At 45.8% G+C, this 19,846-nt stretch overlaps 1 long non-coding RNA gene across 1 annotated transcript in view; it reads right to left on the bottom strand.

The window, feature by feature from the left end:
• Nucleotides 1-5,267: 5,267 nt before the first annotated feature.
• The window catches only part of LOC142845543 (uncharacterized), a 227,149-nt gene continuing 212,570 nt past the window's right edge, over nt 5,268-19,846 (bottom strand). Inside the window, exon 3 of the long non-coding RNA XR_012909951.1 lies at nt 5,268-5,688. This is a non-coding gene — a long non-coding RNA (uncharacterized LOC142845543). The remainder of the gene's footprint in view (nt 5,689-19,846) is intronic.

Raw genomic sequence — 19,846 nt, 5'->3', positions numbered from 1 at the left:
ATTGTTGTTTTGTTTGTTTGGTTTGGTTATTCTTTTTAAAATTACATTTACTTATTTTGGCATGAGGAGACACTAAGATTTATTTTTGTTGTATGCCTGTGTGTGTTTTGTCCAAAAGTCTATGAATTACATGTGTGCAGTGTCTGTGGAGAGCTGAAGAGGGCGCCATACCCCTTGAAACCGGCATTACAGATGGTTGGGAGCCATCATGTGGGTGTTGGGAATTAATTCTGGTCACCTGGAAGGGCAGTAAGTGATCTTAACCACTGAGTCATCTCTCCAGCCCCCAAGGCCACCTTTTCTTGGACCGATGGTCCCAAGTGTCTTACTAGCCTCAAATTCCCTCTATAACTGATATTGTCTTCAAACACCTTGTTTCTCCTACCTCTGCATCCCAAGCGCTGAGATTTGTAGCCACTCCAACTCAAATTGCACTTTTGTAAGAAGAACAAATACTGTCTTGGGCTCAGTTTAGCACAAACAAATGCCTAGGTTTGACTGCCAGCACCCCATAAAATACATTGCTGGGACATGCTTTTAATACCAGCACCCAAGAGGTAGAGGCAGGAGGATCAGGAGGTTGAGGCCACTCTTCGCTGCATGTGGAGTGGAAGGCTGACAAATGAAACTTTTTCTCAAAAAATTAAAAATTAAAAAAAATTAAAGCCCAGGGCCAGATAGATGGCTCAACTGTTGGGGTGTTTGCCATCAGCTCTAGTGATCTGAGTGCAGTTTCCAGACCTGAGTGGTGGAGCACCAGCTCCCGTGGGTGTACTCCAGCACATACATGCCATGCCAACATACATATACAAAATAATTCTAATTTAAAACAATTTTTTGGTTTGTTTTTGTTTTTTGAAGGCAGCATTTCTTTGTGTAGCCTCAGCCTCGGAGACGTCTTTCCAGCCTTATGTAGCCTGAAACTCACTATGTAGATCAGGCTGGCCTTGAATTCACAGAGATATACCTGCCTCTGTTTTCCAAGTATGTGTGTGTGTGTGTGTGGTGTGTGTGTGTTTGCGCACGTGCACATGTGTATAGTTGCCTTTGAAGGTTGGAGGTGTCAGATCCTCCTAGTGCTGGAGTTTCAGACAGATGTGAACCACCTGGCCCAGGTGCTGGGAATGGAACCGCAAGAGCAGTGTGTGCTCTTAGTCTCTGAGACCCCTCCAGTCCCAGGGGCTTTATGAGTTTTAACCTGAGTATGCCAAATTCTTTCACCCCTGCCCAGCATGCATTTCCTCACATCCCTGAATATAAGAGCTGGTGTGAATCTTTTTTTTTTTTAAAGACAGGATTTTTTATGTAGTCCTGGCTGTCCTGGAACTCAATATGTAGACCAGCGTGGCCCAGACTCACAGAGGTCCGCCTGCTTCTGGCTCCCAAGTACTGAGATTAAAGGCATGGCTCAGTGACTATGTTTGCTTGTTGGCTGCTGAGTTGCCATTATTACCCATTTCTTCTCAGATTATTTTTATCTCTGTGTGTAGATCTGTATGAATACAGGCCGTGTGTGCATCGGTGCCCACAGAGGTCAAAAGAGGGTGTGAGATCCCCTTGACCTGGAGTTACTGGCAGCTGTGAGCTTCCAGATATAGACAGTGAGAACCAGTCAGTCCCTCTGCAGGAACAGCAAGGCAAGCACTCTTGGCTACCCATCTTAGTGTTTTTATTACTTTTATTTTAACTATGGATGTGGTTTTTCCTGCACCAACCACTTGCCCCAGAGGCCAGAAGAAGGCATAGATATCCTAGGGCTGAAGTCACAAGTGATTGAGAGCTGTCACATGGGTGCTGGCATCAAACCCAGGTCCTCAGGTGGCCCTAGGCACTGAGCCATCTCTGCAGCTTCCTGCTACACACTTTTTGTTGTTTTGTTTTGTTGTTTGGTTTTGTTTTTCAAGACAAGGTTTCTCTGTGTATCCTTGGAGCCTGTCCTGGCTCTTGCTTTGTAGACCAGGCTGGCCTCAAACTCACAGAGATCTTTCTACCTCTGCCTCCCAAGTGCTGGGATTAAAGGTGTGTGCTACTACGGCCTGACCCCTCTACACACTTTTGTTTTGGTTTCTCGAGACATGGTTTCTCTGTGTAGCGGCGGCTGTCCTGGAACTCACTCTGTAGACCAGGCTGGCCTCAAATTCACAGAGATCCTCCTGCCTCTGCCTTCTGAGTGCTGGGATTAAAGAAGGCAACACCACCCTTGGCTACTGTTATTTTCTGTTGGTTTGAATAACTTCTACTGATAGAGAATTCTAGTAAAGCGTGTGTGTGGTGTGCGTGCAGGTGCGCGGTGCCTGTGCTCTCAGGAAGCCAGTGGAGCGCGTCTCCTTTGATTACTCTCAGCTATCTTCTTTTGAGGCAGTGTCTCTCAATAAACCTAGAGCTCACAGTTTTAGTTGATATTTCAGGCTGTGCCACCACATCCAACCCAAATGGCAGCTTTGTAAGTGAAATGAGTATTATCTTGTCTTGGGCTGCTGTAACTCACCGATTAGCTAGAATGGCAGCCATCAAGCCCCAGCGACCCTCACACTTGGGTGCAGGCACATGCTGACTCATGCTGAACTCTTTCCTGGGCACGAGCCTCAGAACTCCAGTCTCAGGCTTGCACAGCAGGCCCTTGTAGCTGCTGAACCATGTCCCCAGCCCCGAGAAACTTTATGCCTACAGCAAAATGGACTGGAAAGGAGAGTTCTCAGCCAGCAGTGGTGGCTGCAGTCAGCTTGGGAAATGTAGGTGGGAGGATCTTGAATCCAAGGCCAGCCTCAGAGAGGAAGTGAATTGGAGGCCTAGGCTACGTGAGACTTGGTTTCAACAACAAAAAAGCAAAGCAGAAAGTAGAGAGCTCCAAAGTTTGCATTTTGTTCTCTGGGTTCTCCAGTGTGTCTCTTCAGGCTGCTAAATATCATGGTCGTGGTAGCTTTGAAAGCAACCAGAAATAAGACTCCTCACAATTCAGAGGGCCAAGGAATCCAAGATGAAGGTATTGGAAGATTTGGTGCCTGAGGAGGGCCTAATTCCTGGTCACAGATGGCACGAAATTTCACACTTCACCTCCACGTGGTTGCAGCAGCTCACCAGGCCTTTTGTTTAAGGGCATTAATCCTGGGCATGAAGAAGAGTTCTCATGTGATTACTCTTGAGGTTTCTACCTCGAAATACTATCACATAGGTAGTTAGGTTTCAACATAGGAATTTGTATGGAGAAATAAACTTTCAACCACAGCTTATGAGTTCTGTAGACATATGTAGTAATAGGAGCGGCGGGGCTGCATCCCCGGCACCCGGCCACCCACATGGCTAGCTCTAGCTTATGCCCCGAAATAATTACACGGAAACTGTATTCTTTTAAACACCGCTTGGCCCATTATATCTAGCCTTTTCTCGGCTAACTCTCGCACCTGGACTAGCCCATTTCTAATAATCTGTGTAGCCCATGAGCTGGCTTACCAGGAATGATCTTAACCTGCATCTGCCTGGAGTGGGAGAATCATGGCGACTCCTCGAGTCAGCTTCTTTCTCCCAGCATTCTGTTCTGTTTACTCCTCCCACCTATGTTTTAACCTATGAGGGCCAAGCAGTTTCTTTATTGCTTAACCAATGAAATCAACAGATTGATATATGACACTCCCCCATCACTTCCCCTTTTTCTGTTTAAACAAAAAAAAGGAAGGCTTTAACTTTAACATAGCAAAATTACATATAGCAAAACAGTTATCAAGCAAGAATTACAGTTACAATATTTATATCTATTTTATCTTTTATCATAACTAAGGAAAACTATAACTATCTATTCATTCTTCAACTCTATCAAAGACTCCAGAAGGATATAATACTACCTAAGTAAACAAGAAATAAGAAAACTCTAGAAATGACAGAAACATCTTGCTGCCTGGACAGTCACCCAAAGTTCTTTTGTACCGTTGGGGCATCCATCTTCAGCCTTCAGGCCCATAGTATCCAGCAGACATTTTCATCAAGCAAGAAATTCCAAAGACAGTTCAGTCACTTTCTGCTGTGTCCCGTAGAATGTCTCGCAGACTCTTTCATGAGTCAGGAACCCCGAAAGACCATCTCACCTTTAGGCAAGTTCAGCAGTCCTCTCTCTGCGGGTTCTTTGTGTCCAGTTTATGCATCAGTCCTGGCAAGAGCAGTTTCTTGCCCAAATGGCTATCAAACTCCGTAATGAGCCTCTTCAATGCCCATCTTCCTCTTGAAGTAGATTGGTGCCGCCAGGAGCAGACATGTCTCATTGTCATGAAAAGTCCTAAGTTATTAAAATATTTTAAATGCCATATTCAGCCTTTGAGAGAGATGAAGAATGCCTATCTGAAATATATCTCTTTATATCTAGAAAATCTAAGTAACATGACTACAAACTTGACTATTATTTATGATTATCCATCAACAACCTATATTTCCTAATTATACATTACATTTTAAAAATGAACTACACAATCACAACACCTTATTCAAGATCAGAAATACATATACATATAACAAAATTGACCTTAAAATCCACACCAATGCAAATTATTCATACCTATATCATTTCTCCCTTTAAATGTAAAAGAACATTTATAAACAATATTTTGGGAACATGGGCGCAGTTTTTTCTCTCCAAACTGCTTCCTGCTGAATGGGGGCATCGTTAATGAGGTCTTTCATGGTATAACCTGTGTGCTAGTTTCATCTCAGTTGGCAGTTGAGCGAAGCAATTTTCTGAAGATGTTCACAGCAACTTTTCAGGAGGTCATGGTCTATCATACCATATCTGGATAGATGCAATCCACAGGGTCTGGTCCTCTGTGAAAACAAAAGAAGACCCTCTCCAAAGCATCATATCCTTAGACCCAAATTCTGAAGTCATACCCTCATGATATCTATTCTGGTTCCACTTGGCAGCCCATATAATGAAATGTCTCTTTGTACTTAGCTCCTTTACAGTCAAAAATTTTAAAGAAAACACAATAATACAAAGAATCCAGACTCTCTGTGAATTTTCCATTTTTACGTGGCTTATTTTTCTTTATTTCTTTTAATCTACAACTATCTGTACTCTGTCTCTTTAAAGACTTTACCCTTTATTTTTAAGACATTTACTTTATTCTCTATATTCTTATTCTTCTCTCTCTCAAGCCTATGTACACTCATCCAACACTGTGGTCTTTTATGTCTGAATCTGTTTTATTGTGAATCTGCAATTTTTTTACTATCTAGGAGCACTTTGTTTTGCAGTTTTAAATCATTAAGCACTTAAGAATCTAAGCTGTGACATTCCTAGGTCAAAACAGGTACTGCCTGCTGGCCCCACCCAGTCCAACATAGCGGAGCTGCTTGTGCCTCTGAGCCGCAGTAGGCAATGACTTCCTTTAAGGCACACAGCGAGTCTAGTTGCCATCAAACAAATCGTAGCACTTTATTCCAAATCCTCCATTCAAAAGCTCTGACTCCTGCAGGAGCCAGACAGAGATCGCAATGGCGGCACAGCCCAGAAAGCCGGCATTTTAAAGCAGCCAGTTTTTTCCTGCTGCTGAGTCAGGAAAATTTCAAAATGGAGAACGTACCATTTTGTGCTAGCTCTGGGGCTGCCAGGTAGGAGCGGCACTCAGCACTTTAATTCTGAGACTGAGCATGCAGCACAGAAACTCTTTTCATCCAAGTTACAGCCAAATCTGACACGCAGAGCTGCCTGCCTGAGCCTGATTCTGCAGTCTGCCCAGGTGCAGGCGGGGAGGGCTGAGCCATTGGCGCGGTCTCAGAGCACTCTCCTTTCGATCCCAAGCGGGAACACAAACATCCAGTCCCATAAAATCCATTGAAATGCTTTAAAGCCAGAGTTTGCACTAGCTGCACAGCCCCAAGAAGCTGTGCTTTAAAATGACACAGCATTTTTTCTGCTGCTGTTGCCGAATCAGGAAATCTCTCTAAAGCATGCCACCAACAAACAGCAAAAATCTGTGTTAAACTCTCTCTCCCTTATTTTTAAGCCTTCTCAGGTTTTTAAGTGGATTTAGTCCATCACGTAGGGCGCCACTCTGTTGTAATAGGAGCGGTGGGGCTGCGTCCCCAGCACCCTGGCCGCCTGGCTAGCTTATGCCCCGAAATAACAACACACAAATTGTATTCTTTTAAACACCGCTTGGCCCATTATATCTAGCCTTTTCTCGGCTAACTCTCGCACCTGGACTAGCCCATTTCTAATAATCTGTGTAGCCCATGAGCTGGCTTACCAGGAATGATCTTAACCTGCATCTGCCTGGAGTGGGAGAATCATGGCGACTCCTCGAGTCAGCTTCTTTCTCCCAGCATTCTGTTCTGTTTACTCCTCCCACCTATGTTTTAACCTATAAGGGCCAAGCAGTTTCTTTATTGCTTAACCAATGAAATCAACAGATTGATATATGACACTCCCCCATCAGACATATAATGGCAGGTGTGTTCATGACTCAGCGTATATAGAACCTATGAGTCCTGCAGACGTGTAATGGCAGGTGTGTTCATGACTCAGCGTATATAGAACCTACGAGTCCTGCAGACATGCCCTGGTAGGTGTGGTCATGACTTGGCGTATATAGAACCTATGAGTCCTGCAGACGTGTAATGGCAGGTGTGGTCATGACTCGGCGTATATAGAACCTATGAGTCCTGCAGACATGCCCTGGTAGGTGTGGTCACGACGGCATCGCACAGGACAGTTTCATTGCCCACACTCCTCACACCTACTTTTTTCTCTTACCTTCCCCGCCCCCAATTAGCAAACCCAGATTTTGTCCCGAATAGGAAACATCCTATATCAAGTCACAGACGCCTCCTGAAGCCAGTCCTGTCTTCTCAGCTTCTTGCATTGCAGGGCAGCCATAGGTAACTCACGTTTATTCTGTGAGAACACGTGGATCTCTAGGAGGTTCTGGGATGTTTGCTTACCCAATAAAAGGGCCAGGCCTGGCTAGTGTCAGCCTGTGCTGTGATTTGGACACTGATGTAATATGTGGCAAGGATGCAGCCATCCTTCAGTACTGACTCCTGAACATGAGGACAGAAGCCAATAATATTGAGGGTGGAGGAAAGGCACAGAGACTGGATCCTATTCAGTGAAAACAAGTGGTATGTCCACCAAAGACTTGTAAGAGAGTGTCCATTGCAGCCATATTCACAACAGTCAGAATCAGAAATCAACCTAGATGCCCACTAATGGATGCCCGGACGAATAACTGAACAGCTTATGTTAATCATATGATGGAATATTGTAATACATTGCAACTAAAAGAAGTCTATCAGTATATACAAACAAAAGACAAAAACATGAATAGATTTGACAGATACAATGCTGAACTGAAAAAGCTAGACATGGGGTTGGGAAGATGGCTCTGCAGGTGAAGTTGCTTGCTCCCTGCCCCATCCCCACCTGATGACCTGAGTTTGATCCTCGAAGCCCGCATGGTGGAAGGAGAGAGCTGTCCAGGGATCTACTTGTGTGTTCATGCATGTACACACAGTAAGTAAATTTTAAGCTGAATGTGCTGGGCCTGGTAGCACACACCCATGGTCCCAGGTACGTGGGGGACAGGAAAGAAGGATCCCTTGAGTTCAGGAGTTTGGGATCAGCCTGACAACGCAACTTCCCATCTCTTTGTAAAAGAAAAAAAGTGGAGGAGGGAAAGCCGCATTTCTTTGTGGGCATGGCCACTTATGTCACCCTTGTCACCCTGGAAGTCCTCACACACCTCTGCATGTTGGCAGCACTGCTAACTGACTAAGGGCTGGAGACGGCTCAGCAGCTAAGAGCACATTCTGCTCTTGGCAAGGAGTCTAGTGCAGTTCTCAGCACAAGGTCCTGTGTTTACAACTGTCTAGAACTCCTTTTTTCTTTTTAAATTTTATTTATTGTTTTTATTGAGCTCTACATTTTTCTCTGCTCCCCTCCCTGCCTGTCCCCTCCCCCTCAACCCTCTCCCAAGGTCCCCATGCTCCCAATTTACTCAGGAGATCTTGTCTTTTTCTACTTCCCATGTGGATTAGATCCATGTATGTCTCTCTTAGTGTCCGCATTGTTGTCTAGGTTCTCTGGGATTGTGATTTGTAGGCTGGTTTTCTTTGCTTTATGTCTAAAAGCCACTTATGAGTACATGCAGTGCACAACGCCTGTCTGCACTCTATGCGCTACCATACAGTTCGCGAGCTTTGGGCAAGGGGCTGGAGATTGAAACACACAAAGACACACAGAGAGACAGAGACACAGACCTCTAGTCACTGGTAAGAAGCCCTTTATTCAATAGCACCACGGAGGCTTATATACCCAACAGTCAGGTGGGCCAACAGGTGAAAACCTTATCCTCTGATCCTCAAGACCAAGGCAACCCGTGCTCGTGAAGCAGAGCTGGTAAACAACTTTGACACAGCTTTCAGTAACTCAAGTCAGAAGGAAAGTAAAGATCTCTAGCAGGGAAGAGCAGGTGGAGGCCAGGACTCCAAATGGTCCCAACAAGTACATATGATATTTGTCTTTCTGGGTCTGGGTTACCTTACTCAATATTATTTCTAGATCCATCCATTTGCCTGCAATTTTTAAGAAGTCATTTTTTTTTCTGCTGAGTAGTACTCCATTGTGTAAATGTGCCACATTTTTCTTATCCATTCTTCGGTCAAGGGGCATTTAGGTTTTTTCCAGGTTCTGGCTATGACAAACAAAGCTGCTATGAACATAGTTGAGCACATGTCCTTGTGGCAATATTGAGCATCCTTTGGTTATATACCCAAAAGTGGTATTATTGGGTCTTGAAGAAGGTTGTTTTCTAATTTTCTGAGAAATTGCCATACTGACATCCAAAGGGGTTGTACCAGTTGCACTCCCTTTACTCCACATCCTCTCCAGCGTAAGTTGTCATCGGTATTTTTGATCTTGGCTATTCTTACAGGTGTAAGATGAAATCTCAGAGTTGTTTTGATGTGCATTTCTCTGATGGCTAAGGATGTTAAGCATTTCCTTAAGTGTCTTTCAGCCATTTTAGATTTGTCTGTTGAGAGTTCTCTGTTTAGGTCTGTACCCCATTTTTCTTTTCTTTTTTTAATGAAGACAGTGAGGAAAGACCAAGAGTATCTTTCTTTTCTTTTTTTTTTAAAGATTTATTTATCTATCATGTATACAGTGTTCTGCCTGAATATATGTCTGCCTGCACACCAGAGGAGGGCTCCAGATCTCATTACAGATGGTCGTGAGCCACCACCATGTGGTTGCTGGGAACTGAACCCATGACCTCTGGAAGAGCAACCAGTGCTCTTAACTGCTGAACCATCTCTCCAGCGCCCCCCATTTTTATTTGATTATTTCTTCTTTTGATGACCAATTTCTTGAATTCTTTGTGTATTTTGGAGATCAGCCCTCTGTCCGATGTGGGGTTGGTGAAGATCTTTTCCCATTCTGTAGACTGCCTCTATAAAAGAACTCCATTTCTAGGGATCTTATGCCTCTGACTTCCACAAGTACCTATACCTCTCCCTGTTTCTCTCTTTTAATAAAGTAAATATTTTTTAAAAAGACACAAAGTTGGGAGGGGCAGGTTGGGGAGAGGGGAGATGGATATGACCAAGATATGTTACATATATGTATGAAAATTCAAAAGAATATCAAAATAATTTCAAAGAAGCATATTGTACAATTTCACACATATCAAATTTAAGATGGAACTTTTAAACATGTTATTTATGACATCGGGATTAGGACTAGGTTAGGATTGCAGCAACCTCTTCAGGATGCTGAATGCTCTGTAAGGTGAAGACTGCCCAGAAGAGATGCTGAGAGCCGCTCCTGGACCACTCTCTACCTCCATTCGCTTCATGTTTGCTTTCTGCCATGTCTTACTTCATGGTTTTATGTTTTCATTCAATTACTTGTGTGAAGCTACCAATTTTTGTAGACCGAAATAGTTGAATATTCACAATTTCAGAGGGTCAACTCAATATTTTCCCACGACCCTGTGTTGTCACCCTGCAGTTGTTTAAAAAGTTCCATTGGTAGGTAATGCAGCTTAGGTAAAAGTTCCATTGATAGGTAATGCAGCTTAGGTAAAAGTTCCATTGATAGGTAATGCAGCTTAGGTAAAAGTTCCATTGATAGGTAATGCAGCTTAGGTAAAAGTTCCATTGATAGGTAATGAAGCTTAGGTAAAAGTTCCATTGATAGGTAATGCAGCTTAGGTAAAACCACATCTTTGGTTTTGACTCAGGAATTAATTTCATGACAAGCCAGTATGAGGCAGAGCAGAATGAAGTTCATTGAAAATAGAAAGTTATTCAAGAAAGGGAAAGGCACAGTTGAGAGCGCAGGCACAGGCAAGTCAAAGAAGAATCCAGTCCAATGTCCTCGTTTGCTTGCTTGCTTGTTTGCTTGTTTGTTTGCTTTGGGGACAGAGTAGCCCTGGCTGGCCTGCAGTTCACCATGTAGACCAGACTGGTCTTGGATTCATGGAGTGCTCCTTGAGTCTGTTTCCGGAGTGCTGGATTATAGCAATGTGCCTAGACAGAATTTTGCCAACTCCAGCGGGAGTTGTGTATTCTGGGCAGCAGAGCAAAGGGGGCAGGGTACCTAGGGCCCAAAGGCCAAGGGGCCATCCTGAGCTCCAGATGCCTGACTTGAGCCTCAGCATCCAGTCTTTGTTCTGCCAGGTTTCAGTCTTGTTCAAGAATTCCTCGCTATGCCTCCATTCTTCCCTTTGGAGTGCAGAGCTTCCCTCCATGTTGTTGGGTTTTGGAAATATGTAATCTATATTTTGATTTTACCAAATGCTCCCCTGGATCCGTGGGAGTGACTGCTGGGCATGTGGCACCTCTCTGGTGTCCTTGGAAGTGGAGGAACCCCCAACTACAGTTGACCCTCGTCATTGATTCTCACCTCCAGTCACTTCCCACTGTTCCCATGAGTGAGGCCTACTCTCTCAAATGTGATTTCTCGCCTTTGGGCCCTGCCCATAAGTCCTGGTACCAGGCAACCACAGCTCTCTTGGATCAGAGTCCTTTGTCCCTGTTCTTTGCACAAAGGTGCAACGCACAGGACAGCCCTTGCTTAATTAACTCGATCCTCTCTGAATTCGTGGGATGCTAGGAATCACAGACCTTGGATCTTATTTCTCTGCCTCCCTCGTGGAAGGAACTGTGTCCACCTTTGCAGTCAGACCTGGTCTCAATACCCCTTGAATGTCAATCCATATGGCTGCTTCCTGGCGTAATTTATGATAATTTACGGGACCTCTGCAACATTCTGCCAGTGGTGCTATAATTGGAAGGTGGTGCCCTATTTTCAACCTTTATCTTAGCTTCACTCCAAGCCCTCTCTCTGTTCTTTATAACTCTGCTTCTTTCATTAAAGAGTTCCAATGTCAGCTTCCTCAGCAACAGCCTGCCTCTGCTGCCAAGGCAGTTATGTGTCGCCAGGTCCTTTTCTGCCATCAGCTATGTGACATGCACACCCTTTAAAAGGAAGAACTCATTCTCTTTGCCTCCTCTCTTGCCTCTTACTACTTTCTTTGAATCTCATTTCCTCTTACACTAACTCTGTTGTGTGTGGCATGTTTGTTTAGTGGCATACCTTGGCAGGGCCTGCCAAAGGTACCCACTTCATGCAGGGACCCTCCCCACATGCTCTACCTGTAACAGATCCCCTCTCCCCCACCTGCATCAAATCTACTTTCTAGTTCACTGGTGGCTTTGCCTTCCATTCAATACTGGCAGTTGGGTCTCTGGCGGGGCTACCTGCCTCTGACCATTCCCCTGGTGTAGACACTCACCTTTGGCCCTGCCCATAAGTCCCGGTACCAGCATATGGCCATAGCCAAAAAAACCCCAGAACTCCCCACAAAGCACAAGACACTCCGGTCTGACATATCCTTCCACTCTGCCTGTCGCTTGTCTGTCGTTTGTTGCATTCTTACTATGGGTAATTAATTTTCCCTCTCACTGTCAGGAGGCTCATATGGGGGCCCTCAAATCGCTTTTAACCAGCTGAGGACTTCGGGCCACAACTACAGACCTAGAAGGTTTTGGACAGAGACCATGGTGTTAGCACCATGGATTTTCCCAGCAAATATGTGGAAGACTAAGCTCTGGATGTAGGTTTTGTTTCTGGCTAGGAAAAGAGGTAGCCTAGGGAGTGACCCCTCAATTATCCTTCATTAATATCTCATTGGCGATAATCATCAGTTTGAAATCCTCCTTGGCAGAGGTGATCAAAGCCCACAATCAACACTGCCAGTCACAATGTAATGCCAACTTACCTTTCACCTTCGTTCCATCCATGTTCAATATTTCCTCAAAATTTGATGATGAAGAGGAGGCTGAAGAGAGAGAAAAGAAAAGAAAAGAAAAGGAGGAAGGGAAGGAAAAGGATATAGAGAGGGAAAAGGAGAGAGAAAAGGAGAAAACATCAGTCCCCAGGTCCACACCCATTTCCCCCTCTGCCCCTCTGGGACCTGGCCTCATTGAAGCTAATAATGGCCCTAGACAAAAATCCAACATTACCCCATTTGTCAGAAGAGACCCCATAAAATGTAGGTGTGATCCCACTAGAGGCAACTGGGATTTGTGTGGCCCCTTCAACTGTCTTGATATGTATGTGCCCTTTGACACCCATAAAGGGAGGTAGCCTCTTTAGTGGAACTGACTTCTATAAAAGTTACACTAAGCAACAGGCAGAACAATGTACAGTAACTGTGTCACAAGCCCACAAAGTTGACTGGAAGGCCACCCTGGCCTGTGTTCAGCCCCCTGTTGTAGGAGGCTGCTTGTTTGTTCCCTGCTGCCCAGACTCCCAAAATAATCACACAAAAACTATATTATTTGCAATACTGTTTGGTCAATACCTTAAACGTATTTCTGGCTAACTCATATCTTAAATTAACCCATTTCCATTAATCTGTGTTTTACCATGAGGCTGTGACTTTCAGGGTATAGTTCCTGTGTCTGTCTCCTGCGGGCTACATGGCTTCTCCTGACTCCGCTTTCTTTCTCCCAGCATTCAGTTTAGTGTGTATGTGTGTGTCCCGTCTACCTCTGTTCTGCCCTGCTATAGGCCAAAGCAGTTTCTTTACTCATTAACCAATAAAAGCAACACATAGACAGAAGGACCTTCCACACCAGTCCCCCATCTTCTTTTTGGTAACTAATACTTATGACGCATAGATACTCTCAATTGTTCCCATGAAACGTGCTTCCTGACAGCCTGCTGGCCTGCACACAGCCATTCTAATGAGAGAACCAGCAGTCATTTGGGTTCCTGCTGTCAATGCTACCCACTTCCACATCATTACCATTATGGCCCAAACTCAATTAGAGGAGGTAGGTAGGACAGAGACTTAGGGATTATGGCCACTACCATCATGGCCATTGTGCTGTGAGTGGGAGGGGCTGTGGCTGGAGTGGTATCACTAACACACACGGCCAGTCAACACCTTCATCAGCTATACATATATTACAACAAACTGACCTCTGGGCTGAGGAACTGACATTGGCGAGGGACATGTCACTTCTAGCACGTGACCCTAAATATCAGGTGTTTTGCCTCAACCACTACAAGGTTCCTAATACCTCCTTAGAAAGACTTCAACTGATGCAATACATTAAGGTACCTGGTTGGATAAGCTCCTTAGCTATTCCATATTACTTTGGGAGCAAATTCATAGTTTAAATATAATTAGTCCCAGGACGTCCTTGGAATCTGATTGTTTGACTAAGGTTTGGAACAATTTAAAAGGACTTTTGATCCCTCCTGGATCCTTACATATGCTCTGCTCGTCAGGGCGGTACTGCTAATTCTTCTCTTGTTAAAGTGTCTCCTACAGCATACGCATCAACAAAAAGCGGTATCAAGGCGACCATTCAGGTACCAACAGCTCTTTATCCAGAACGAAGCCCTCCTGGAAAGGTAAGGCATGCATGGCTTACTGAGATACAATGGCTACTGCCTGACCCACCACCCTGCCTGCTTGCCAGAACTGATGGTCTTTGAGGGATGGTAGTCAAGTATGCAGAAGAGTCTGTTCAGCAGGCCAGTCTAGCACCGTTCATGCTGAGCGCTCCTGAGGTGGGGTCAACAAAGCCGGGGCAAGGCATCCTAGCTCCCTCTGAGCGCGTCCTGTAAAAATAATAAATGGGGTGGACATGTGGGATGACTAAGCTCAATCTAATTGGTCCTGACCAATATTAGGAGCATGTGCAGGAAATACTTCCTGAAAGCCAGCCTGCGTCTGCCTGAGGGCCCTGACGACAACAACCGAGCCATGGCGAGAGATGACGTGGGCCAAGGAAAAGCAGCCCAGTCACATCTGCAGATGGCAGGACAACAGATCCTTCCCCTGGCGGGGGGGTGGGGGGGTGGGGGAGATATAAGGTTTGCCCCTTCCTTGATAAATCTGGTTTGTTGCTGTTACCTGCTCCTAGTGTGTGCGTCGTCGTTGACTGTGCCTCCTTGTCTCCTTCCCCAAGGGAGGCCTGTGGGACCCTGTAACACCTAAACTTAACTTTATCCTCTGCTCTGCCAGTATCTTACCAGGTCCAAGAGGTACCGGACAGTTCCACAGAGCCTGGACAGCAGTGAAACAACCAGCCACCCCAGGATGTGGTCAGCACCCCAGCTTTCTCAGGTCCCCAACATGCAACACCCCAGGTCAGCAGGAAGCAGTCTCGAGAACTCAGCACCCTCATCCCGCCTCACCTGCTACCCCTTTCTTACTCCTCACGCTTTTTTTTTTAAAAGATTTTTTTATTTATTATGTATACAACATTCTGCCTCCATGTATGCCCTCATGCCAGAGGAGGGCGCCAGATCTCGGAACAGATGGTTGTGAGCCACCATGTGGTTGCTGGGAATTGAACTCAGGACCTCTGGAAGAACAGCCAGTGCTCTTAACCTCTGAGCCATCTCTCCAGCCCCCGTCCTCGCGCTTTTTATAATAAACAAAGGGAGGACTGTTAGCATTCAGTGGTCTGCACTGCCTGTCCTTGGGGACCTGGCAGGATGTGCCCATACACTTGCCAGTATCCAGGCAGTACTCTGGCCGGCTCAGGGTCCTGACTACTTCGTCTCTGTGCACATGCGCAATGCTCTGATCAAGAGACTGCTCCAAGTCAGGCAGTGGTGGTTTATGCCTTTAATCCCAGCACTGGAGAGGCAGAGGCAGGGTGGATCTCTGTGAGTTTGAGGTCAGCCTGGTCTACAGAGCGAGTTCCAGGACAGACTCTAAATCGACACAGAGAAACCCTGTCTTGGAAAAAAAGAGAGAGACAAGCTCCACCCGTTCCCCCCTCTTTTCCACAGCTCCTCTGAAGAGGCAGGCAAGCTGGTCTTTGTGCTTCTCTCTCCCACTTTCCATTCCCCTTCCCCAGTCTCCATGCTGATGCCCTCGTCAGTCATCTCGCAAGCATTCACACCGTTTTTTTTTTTTATTATTATAGCATCACGGCTAGATTGTCTCGAGTCTCAGATGATGTTTGGAATTTTTAAACAATTTTGGCTTTTAAAAATGTTGGGGACTTTTTTTCTTAAATGGAAACTTTTCAAAATCAGAACAAATGGTGGTGGCGGCGCACGCCTTTAATCCCAGCACTTGGGAGGCAGAAGCAGGTGGATCTCTGGTCTACAGAGTTCCAGGACAGCCAGGACGACTACACAGAAACCCTGTCTTGAAAAACGAAACAAAATGATTGGAACAAGTGAAGTTTATGTCATGAGACGGCCATGGCCTGAGGCGTGTGCAAGAGCAGCACGGAGTGCCTGCTGTAAAGTGTTCCCGTAGGCTCTTGTTGAACGCTTGTTCCCCGGATGGAGGTACTGTTTGGGAAGTGTATATTATTGGTGACTATATAAAGGGTTTGGAAGTTTTTAGAATTTGAACATTAACAGTTTCCAAGGGACTCTCTCTTCCTCCGTCTCTAGTTCCTTTTCCAGTAATTGAGGTTGTAAGCTGGCCCTGGACGTGCTGAGATAGGATTACCATCTGAAAGATTAAACCAGGAGCCGGTAAATTGGCACAAAGAGGTTAGGATAGTTCATTTTGCCATAAAAGGGATTTATGGTGAGGCTCCTAGAGGTTTGTAGGGGGAGAGGAGAGAAAGGCAAATGTGGTTACTTGACTCTCAGCTGGGGAGGCGCTTCCTCTCCTCATGGTACTATAACTTTTTCTCCTTCCATCCAAGTACTACACAGGCTGACCTGGCCCAGCTTCTGAGGTCAGATGAGTTCTGTCGGCCTGACCCCAGACTCCCCCTCTTTTTATCCAGACTGAGTTACTGCCCCCTTCTAGATGGAAGGACTATCCCTCGGTTGTGTGTAGATGGACCATATTGTGCCTGTGGTATAGAGGGTTTAGGGTTACCTGGCCCTCTTCCTTGAACCGTGACTTGTTTCATATAATCTCATACCTTATTATTCTTTATCCTTGGAGTTTGATAACTTTACTGAGGGGTGGAGAGAGGGCTCATCCGATAAGCGGACTTGCTGCTCTTCCCAGCACTCATGATCCTCTTCTTGCTTCCTGGGTACCTGCATACACATGCTGTACACACTGACAAGCAGGCACACACACATAAATAAAAATCAATTTTAAAACATTTTAGAGTTTCTCTTTCCTTTCCCCTTCCTTCTACAGAAGTTTGCCTTTGTAATTTGACTCTGTTTTGACAGCCCTTCTTTTTTTCTCCCCTGGAATTCCTGTGGTTTGCTTGGGCCTGATCTTGAGATCTCTGATGCCTAATACTTTTGAGCAATGTGCATCCTTCCCTGAAATTTGGGGCTATTTTTCCATTAGATCACATTCCTTCACCCAGCCAAACTTGCGCTTACCTCAGCATCTTTGCACCTGCCACGTCTCCTGATAGGTTCCCCTGGGTCATCACCTGCCCTGTCTCCTGGTGGGTTCCTCTGGGCCATTCCCCGTGCAGCAGGACACCTTCGGGTTCATCAGCTCAGACATCACCTGCACCGAGGCACCTTCCCCTGCCTTGGGATTAAGGTTTATTCTTTTACGGTCCATCGGATCCAGCCCTTGTCTCCCATCCTTTGTCTTCCATTCTCCATCCTCACAGGGCACAAGTCCCATCATTCAATAAAATTCTTGCTAAATCCATTCCTGCCACGTTCCCAGGGTCTAGTCCATGTCAACTGTAAGCACTTGGCAAAAGGAATGAGAATGAATTCACTACGCTAGGGCTAACTTGTCCAGCTTTCCGCTCCACATGTAGGAGCCCTGGAATGGAAGCTTGGTTGAGAGAAGGTGGAACAATGGCCTGTAAGGACCTGAACCTGGTGCCTGTTGGGCCTCTACTCATCAGTCATAGGTGCTGATACCACTGTCTGGTATTCAGGGCAGAAGCTAAATTTGGGTGGAGGCTTCTGAGACCAAACCCTGGGGCTAGTCTTTGCTGCACTAGGGTAAGTATTGACAGCTGGCGGCTGTATAGGTTGTGGAGGAACTTAGAATTTACCGAAGGCAGAAGATCAGCGTCATTGCAGCAGCTCATGCTTGGGATCCCAGCGATCAGAAGGCTAAGAACAGAGGATTGGCTCTAGTTTGAGGTCAGCCTGCGCTGTGTGGTGAGTTGCCTGAGCTGCAGAATAAGATCCCGACTCAGAAATCAAAGAAGTAGTAAAGGATGCCCCCCTACAAAACAAAACAAAACAACAATGACAAAAAAAGAGCCATAAATCAGGCCCAAGGCTTTAAGAATCCACTGCTCTTAGGTTCCCTTAAAGTGGCCACCGCCATCACACACCATGGAGCCCGCAATTCTAGGCAATCTGGCTTGTCTCCCACCCCGCAGTTTCAAAAAACTGTTTACTCAAAAAGTAGTTTCTGGCCGGACGGTGGTGGTGCACGCCTTTAATCCCAGCACTTGGGAGGCAGAGGCAGGCGGATCTCTGTGAGTTCGAGACCAGCCTGGTCTACAAGAGCTAGTTCCAGGACAGGCTTCAAAACCACAGAGAAACCCTGTCTCGAAAAACCAAAAAAAAAAAAAAAAGTAGTTTCTGGGCCTGACTTTATAAGTCCATCCGGCTCCCTTCTCTCAACTATTCAAACTCATTCTCAGGCTGGCTCATTTCTTGTCACCTTGACTACTAAGCCACAGGGTTTGGGGCCACCAGCCTCTCAGACCAAAATTGCTCTTGCTGTTTGAGGGCAAACTGAGTCTGCTGACTTTTCAGAGAAAGGGAAGGAGGAGGAGGAGGGGGAAGGAGAGGGAGGAAGAAGAGGAAGAGACAGCTGTAGTGACAGAAATAAAAATTTCTCCGATACACTGCTACTGTACAAGCACAGTGGTGCAGATGGAGAACTTCTGCACACACACGTGGGAAAGTCTTGTTTTTATGTTGGGATTTCCATGTAGCCCATCAAGCGGACTTTCTTCTTTCTTTGGCGAAGACTCCTCCTGTTGCCTAGGCCTCAAACCTGCTGTATAGAGCAGGATGACCCTGAACTTCAACCTCTGACCCCCCTGCCTCACTTCTTGAGTCCTAGGGTTACAGGTATGTGGAACCACATTCAGGTTATAGATGCTGGCGATTGAACCAGGCACGCTAGGCAAGCACTCTGCCAACAGCTCAGCATGGGCAGCGTTCTAATGGTGCAGTGCCTGGTGGTTTAGGTCTTATCAGGGAAGACAGCTGTGAAGGGCTCATATCTGCGTAGTTTGGCAGATATCTTATTATTTTGCTGAGGAATATGCTATACCTTGTGGATTAGCTCTTCTCGGAAATGGCTGTCTAAGTAAGGTGGGTGTGGGGCTGCAGGGGGCTGTACCTCTGAGTGTCTGAGTCTGTTCATTAAAGAAAGGAATTCTCAGGCCTGGAGAGATGACTTAGCAGTTAAGAGGTTAAGAGCACTGGCTGCTCTTCCAGACAGCACAGCACCCATGTCAGCTCACAATTGTCTGTAACTCCAGTTCTAGAGTACCCGACACCCTCATACAGACATACATGCAGGCAAAACACCAATGCACATAAATAAATTTTTTTTTTTGGTTTTTTCAAGACAGGGTTTCTCTGTGGTTTTGGAGCCTGTCCTGGAAATAGCTCTTGTACCACCAGGCTGGTCTAGAACTCACAGAGATCCGCCTGCCTCTGCCTCCCAAGTGCTGGGATTAAAGGCGTGCGCCACCACTGCCCGGCAAATAAATTTTTTTTAAAGAGTGAAATTGCCTACAGTGTGTACGTGAGACTGCTCTAAGGGAGACCTCAACCAGGACTTTTAAGTCTAACTAGCCAATTCTGGTCCTGCTCAGAGAAGAAAAGGCCTTGCTCGGAGACCAGCCTAGTCTGTCAAAAACAGTCTTGAGATTGGGATAGCACAGCACAGCCACCAGGCCCATAATGGCATCTACAGTAGTCTCCCCTTGCTCTAACTTCTCACTGTCATTTTTTTTCCCTCTATAGCATTTACCACTGAATACTCTGTGGCTTCTTTAAGGTAAATCAATTTGCAGGTAATTCTGGAACTTACTTGGTCTTTGAGGTACTCAGGACACATCTCTAAAGAAAACAAAAACACCCCCCCCTACTTTAGAAAGGGCGCACGGGCTTTAGATAGAGTCCCAGTGACAGAGTGCCTACCTAGGACACATGCAGCCCTGAAGACACAGACAAAAACGCCAAGGAGTGTACGCCTGTAATGCCAGCCTTGGGAGCTGGAGGCAGGAGAAGACCATCGAGGGATGTGTGAGAATGCAGATAAGAAAAAAGGTAAAACATATTCAGTAAGATGATAATTGTTATGGGGGGAAAAGTAGAGCAGGACAGACGATAAAGGCAATGGCCAGTGCAGCGGGGAGAGGGACAGAGAGAGAAGTCACCGTCTGAAATGAG

This window comes from Microtus pennsylvanicus, chromosome 3 (assembly GCF_037038515.1).
Source record: "Microtus pennsylvanicus isolate mMicPen1 chromosome 3, mMicPen1.hap1, whole genome shotgun sequence".
NCBI lineage: Eukaryota > Metazoa > Chordata > Mammalia > Rodentia > Cricetidae > Microtus > Microtus pennsylvanicus.
This window is presented reverse-complemented; position numbering and strand designations above follow the sequence as displayed.